This window comes from Zeugodacus cucurbitae, chromosome 4, assembly GCF_028554725.1.
Source record: "Zeugodacus cucurbitae isolate PBARC_wt_2022May chromosome 4, idZeuCucr1.2, whole genome shotgun sequence".
NCBI classification, from domain to species: domain Eukaryota; kingdom Metazoa; phylum Arthropoda; class Insecta; order Diptera; family Tephritidae; genus Zeugodacus; species Zeugodacus cucurbitae.
This window is the reverse complement of record NC_071669.1, coordinates 26,391,174-26,397,283: the sequence shown is the minus strand read 5'-3', so window position 1 is coordinate 26,397,283 and position 6,110 is coordinate 26,391,174. Positions and strand designations below refer to the sequence as shown.

The window sequence follows — 6,110 nt, the reverse complement described above, 5'->3', positions numbered from 1 at the left end:
CAACAGCGAAGGGAAAAAGTTGCCAGCGACACACGACCAAAACGTCAATTTCAACGACGTCGCCACCAAGTCTGTGCAACAGCAGACAAACTGGAACCTCCAGCTGTGATCGCATTGGATGCATTTATCCCATTCAATTTACAAACTGTTTTTACATACACACACATATATAATGCATTTATATCCACATGTATGTTGGTATGCACCCTTTTATTGGGTTCTCTAGTGTATTGAGCCGCTCTTAAGTGCTTGTCACAGCGGCACGCTTCGCGGCTGCCACTTGGAGCTGCGAGACTTTTCTGCTGCACCACAATGCAACACTTGCTGACACCAGACGGGCAAGTGGCCGCCGTAGCTTCAGAGGAATGCGCGCATATCAGTTTCAATCCATTCAGCTGAGCAACTCCAATCCAAGCCTTTGTTAAGCGGCAGCGGCCACTTGGCAGTGCATGGAATGGAGCGGCTCACCGGCTCACCATTGACCGGATGCGTCACCGTATGACCCTTCGATATTCAAATTCGGTTATGACAAACGTCAAAATGAAAAACTGCATTTTCATATTGTTTTGATTTTAAAATTCGTTGAATTCGTTTCTCCTACAGTTTTCTTCACACATATCGTGCTTTCTACTTTGTTATTAATTTGTTGATTTGAATATGAAAAGCCGACCGAATTCCGAGGAAAATGAACTTGAAATTAGACATTTCCACTGCGTCATTGTAATGCATTCACTTAATTGAGTTATTGCTGCAGCCAACTGATTACTATGGCCGAAGATAATGGAATGTGAAGAAATTAGTTGGAAATACGCAGCGAGTTGTTTTGTTTGGCGAGTAGTGCAGTAAGTTCATCAACTCCCACTGATGGAGCAAAAAAGTCGCTTTGTTGCCACTCCCACATTGTACGCCGCACCACACTTTGTTGTTGTTGTAAAGGAGGCAGCATTGCGTGGGCCATAATTACAAACCTAACTTGGCGGATAATTGGTAGCTCATAAATATCAGAAAATTTGCGTTGTTATGTCTGATAAGTGAAGAAAAAATTGTGGATGGTGTATGAAATTTTCATGAATTCTTATTGTTTTCGCACAAAGGCAATTGCATCAGACTGTCAAGCCCACACGTGGCACGTGGGAGACACACTTAAGAAACGAACTCATACCATACTATGCATGTAAGTCTGCGTTCATCATCGCGAAGACAGCCGCTGTGGGTGCATGTTTACCTTTAGCTTCATGCTATGGCTATTACTCAAAGGGTTTTCATTTCGATGGGGTTTTAAAAGTTTGGACACATTACTTGATAAATTTAATGGAAATAAACTATAGAGAATGCGACTTAAAATATATGTTTTTTATTCGGGTATCAAAAAGGTCCCTATCCTAAAAAGAACATGATGCGTCGCTTGCTTAATTAATAAGGCCACTAAGATAGTAGCATATGCGGACATCATTGCTATCGTAATAAGAGGAAAATGTCAACACACTATTAGCAACATTATGACCATCACTCTCAAGATAGGTGGGCAACGCAAATGGTTCTGGGGTTGAATGGTTCTTTTATCAAGGAAATACAAAATCACTCCTAATTGGAACGGAACTCTTACCGAAATTCCGCACCAAGTACCTGGGACAAACTGCATTTACGGCTGGCTCAAAAGGAAGAGGAGGGAATATACTGCCCGGAGTTAGGACAGTTAGTCAAGCGGAGGTGTTTGCTATTGGAAAAGTCACATAGCTAGCCTCCAATGCAACAGCAGGCCGCACTGACAAATCGAGATGACTATAGGAAAAGTCAAGATCCAGGCACCAGAGAAACAATGGAACATCTCGTGTTCGCTTGTCCAACATTGTCAAGGCAACGGCTCCAGCATTTTAAGCCTCACAGTCCACAACCACATAACATTTTAAAAGTCACGTCATGCTCAAGCATCCTAAAGGACGACTACTACTCAATGACTACGTGACGACTCTATCTTGTACCGCAAAGGACACAAACAGGTCTATGTATGTGTGGGTTATTGGCCTAACACACTAACCTAACACTACACAATAGCCTCGAACTTTTTGAGATATGCGGTTCTTTGTCTCCTCTAAATTAAGTTAATATCATTTGGCCATATAAAATTTCCGAAACAAATGCAATGTTATGTTATTCTTTATAATGGTTTCTCATCTATATTTCGTAATAAACTTCAATAAACAATACTTGCAATGTAAATTTAAGAAGCCCATAACTGGCAACCCTGCTCTTAAGGTGTTATTGATGAGAAGTAGTTAACCAGATAACAACCCACGCAGAAAGTAAACTGCCAACTGTGTTATCTTTGGGCGGCGACAGTAAAAAGAAAAAGAAAAATTTCATATTTTTCATTATCTTGTGTAAATTGTCTATCATTTGTCAAATTCGACGATTATGTTAAAAAAGCTACAGTTGCCATATACTGTTTAACTTTAATCCACTTACCAAAGCATGGGTAATTCCTCATTGGCCTTATGTAGATTTGACGTTACGTTTCCAAGTTGCATAATCAGAGTTCAATTTCGCAAACGCTGAATGTTTTCAGATCATAAGCGGATCAAGATGCGATATATAATTCTATTACATCCGTGTAAATTTGTTTGTATGCAAATAATTCAATTGCAACTCTAAGTATTGTAAAAGGGGACGGTATTCACAGAAATGTAATTTAATTGGAAACTGTCAATTTACTTGAAAGTAATTGCAACAGATATTCGAAGATGCTTCCGCTTTGATGAATTCATTACATTTTGTAAAATATTAGTAAATTTGGTTATTTACTTTGAACTTGTGTGTTACTTGCTTTCAAAAGTATATGCATATAAAGTCTAAATTTAAAAGTCGGCTAATGACGATTCCAGTCACTTCGCTGTGTTCGCCGAAGATGTGTCTATCGGGGTGATTCCTCTCCGTCTTCCTCTAAGCAGCTTTGCAGCAAGTAGCATCTGGCTTGATCCCTAATCTCAACACATGTGCCTATTGGAAAGTGACCAGTAAGCACTCCAACCACCGCTACAGGTGCTGCTACCACCCTCTTCCAACTTCTCTTCTGACTTCAATGTTGCTTGGGTTCCCGCTCTTGCAATCTGGTCCGCTTTGCATTTTCCGGCGATTCCGCGGTGACCGGGTACGAAAACCAGTCGGATTGCAAATTAGTTCGAAGCTACTGATAAGAATGTTAAATACTCCCTTATTAGCTGAGAGTGTACTATCATCGAATCCAAGGCCACCATTGCCGCTCTGCTGGCTATGTGAATATATACTTCTCTGAATGATAATTCAGAATGTCTACTGCTAACTTAATGGCAACCACATCTGCCTGAAAGACACTGCAATGGTCTGGCAGCCGCAAACTGAAGTTAATTAGCTCCCCCTTCCTGGAATAACTGAAAAATTGTGTTTAAATTAATATTCAGCAAACTTGGAGAAATCCGTTAAAAAATTCCACTTAATTTTTCAATATTTCAGAGTTATATTTGTTATTTAATAAAGAATTTACAACCGAAAACATATTTATTGGAAACAGCGCTCCCTAACCGAATTATCTTGCGATATGAAACGTGAACCATCACACATAAATATTTACCAATTTCTCTCCACAAATATAAACATACTTCAGTCATGGTTGACAGCGCTGAGTATTGAAAGATGACTTGAAGAAAAACTATAACATTAAAACAAACTGAATCAAAAGCAATGTAATCTACACGATGGGAGAGCAACAATGGCATAACAACAGCAGATTATATATGTAGTACAATACCTGCATATGAGCATTCAAATATATATATGTACATATAACGACAGCAATAACACAATAGATGACAATAATAACAACTGAGCCCATAAAGTATAGTTGAGAAGAATCGAACCTAATGAGTTGACCCTAGAAGTGCCTTACATCCATCCTCGCCACTTTGCCAACATCTCATGTGAGTTTGGATACATAACCACATATACATTTATATCACCATGATGACTATACATACATATGTATATATTTTTTATATATTTATGAGATCCAATCAGTGGTGAGACTGAATGAGGCAACCCTAGAATGCAACGATCGCGGCAGACATCGAGGCGACTTCGCTTTGGTTGAACTCAGCTACGCAGAGCGACTTGCGGGAAAAGTTAATGAATGTATTGATTGGAACGTAAACAAGTAGACATTCATACATTTGTATTGGTGGACTCCCATGCCGGATTAATGAAGGTGGGCACAGCGAGCCACAATCTCAATGGTATACGGAATGCTTGCGTGAGTACACTTGAAAGTGGCCGTACTTGAGAGACGCCAACGGTGCTGGTGTGTTTAAAAAAACGTTGAATATCGGAGAGCACAATGGGAACAACTGACCACCGAATGGACAGTCAGACAATAAAATCAAGATCAAACTTTTGGGCAAAATCTATTAAAGGTATCACCTCAGTGGCGAGACGCAAGTGCGAAGAGTATTAAAGCATAATGCGCATGCGTGGAAGAGAGAGACCGGATAAAGTGAGACTACGTTGATTTTCTCACAAATTGCTGTTATAAATTTGAAAATTTATTTCTCTTCCTTTTCATTGCAACTCCCGCATTAACTCAACATATTTTATGGTGGGATTAGCATAAACCAAAGTGTGGAGCAGGGCATTTTTTCGAAGGCAACATTTTTGAGTCTATGTCGAATTGAGGCGCTCGTTTGCTTTGATAGCGCTATCCACGGGGGGTGTTTAATTCATAGCGGTCAGAAGCCACTGGAACCAAGCAACAATGATTGCGGCCCTATTCAGCGGCGCATTTCAAAATGTTGCTTGATTTGTTAAGTACAGGGGGGAAGAACAACAAAGCAGCGCTTTCAGATTGTTTCCTCTTACATCTGTGCAGTTATAAAACACCTACATATGTATATACATACTTATGTTTTAAAGAATTGTATTTTTCAGTTAAAACAGGAAGCTATTAAACGTATGTATGTCATGTATGAATATTGTTACTATTTTAGTGAAACTGGGAATATTTTCCTAACCAAGTTTTTAAGACTCCGTTACAATACCTATGTATGTATTATCAGGGCAAACTGTCTTTACATGAACCATCTAAACATGGGGTGGTGCTACAGCGATAGTAGTTGATGGAGGCAAAGAATTGTGCCCAAAAAATCTCTTCGCTCGACGGACGTCTAAGTCAAATGCAAGAGTGCAAATAATTATTAAGGGTGATCCATTATCTACTTTTGAAAGAAAAACACTATTTGACATTTACTTTTTTTAAATATTATCTCATTCAAATGTTGGCTGCGGATACGATACTTTCCAAGGACCCAGATAACGAACAGTGCCTATGGATTCATTTTTACCGAAAACATCGGTAAATCACTCAAAGATTTTATAGAAATTTGGAAGGAACCTTTTTCTTACATACATACATATACATATATATACAGTGGAACTTCCATAACTCGAACTTCTATAACTCGAATATCTCCATAACTCGAACTTTTGAATTGGCAATAGAAGTCAAACTTCATACAAATCTCCTTCTATAAATCGAACTTTTCGACCAGGGCATAATACAAAATTTATAATTTTACTAACGAGGCACAATTAGAATAGAGTTCCTCTATATCGTATAGAGGAGAACAAAAAATATGATATTACTCTAATGGATTTCATAAATCATGAAAAAAAACATGGGATACCGAGAGAGAGCCAGACAGTAGCAAAGGTCAACAATCAAAATTAAAGAATAAATGTTTTAAAACGTTCTTAAGACGTTATGCGAAGTCAATAATTAAAACTGTGTATAAATCTATATTTTACAGCTTTTTGAAAAATGTATGTTTTAATGAAAATTCTATAACTCGGAGTCTCTCAAACTTGAAGTTCTTTTGTGGATTATGGTGATTCGAGTTAGAGAAGTTCCACTGTATATACATATATATGTATGTATATGAATGTTGGCAAGTCGATTGCTTCCATTACTAAATTTGTTGTTGATCTCGACTTTAAGTACATTAGTGAGTATGTCGATGCTTGTCGCAGACAATTAATAAAATTTTCTGCCCTTTTCAACTAGTACATACATTTGACAAGAAATGTTT

General features: G+C 38.3%; 1 long non-coding RNA gene across 1 annotated transcript; it reads left to right on the top strand.

Annotated features, from left to right (window-relative positions):
* Positions 1-3,483: 3,483 nt before the first annotated feature.
* Positions 3,484-4,989, top strand: LOC105217030 (uncharacterized). The gene is made up of 3 exons (XR_851960.3): positions 3,484-3,953; positions 4,051-4,522; positions 4,635-4,989. It is a non-coding gene; the product is annotated as an uncharacterized LOC105217030 (long non-coding RNA).
* The last annotated feature ends 1,121 nt before the right edge of the window (positions 4,990-6,110 follow it).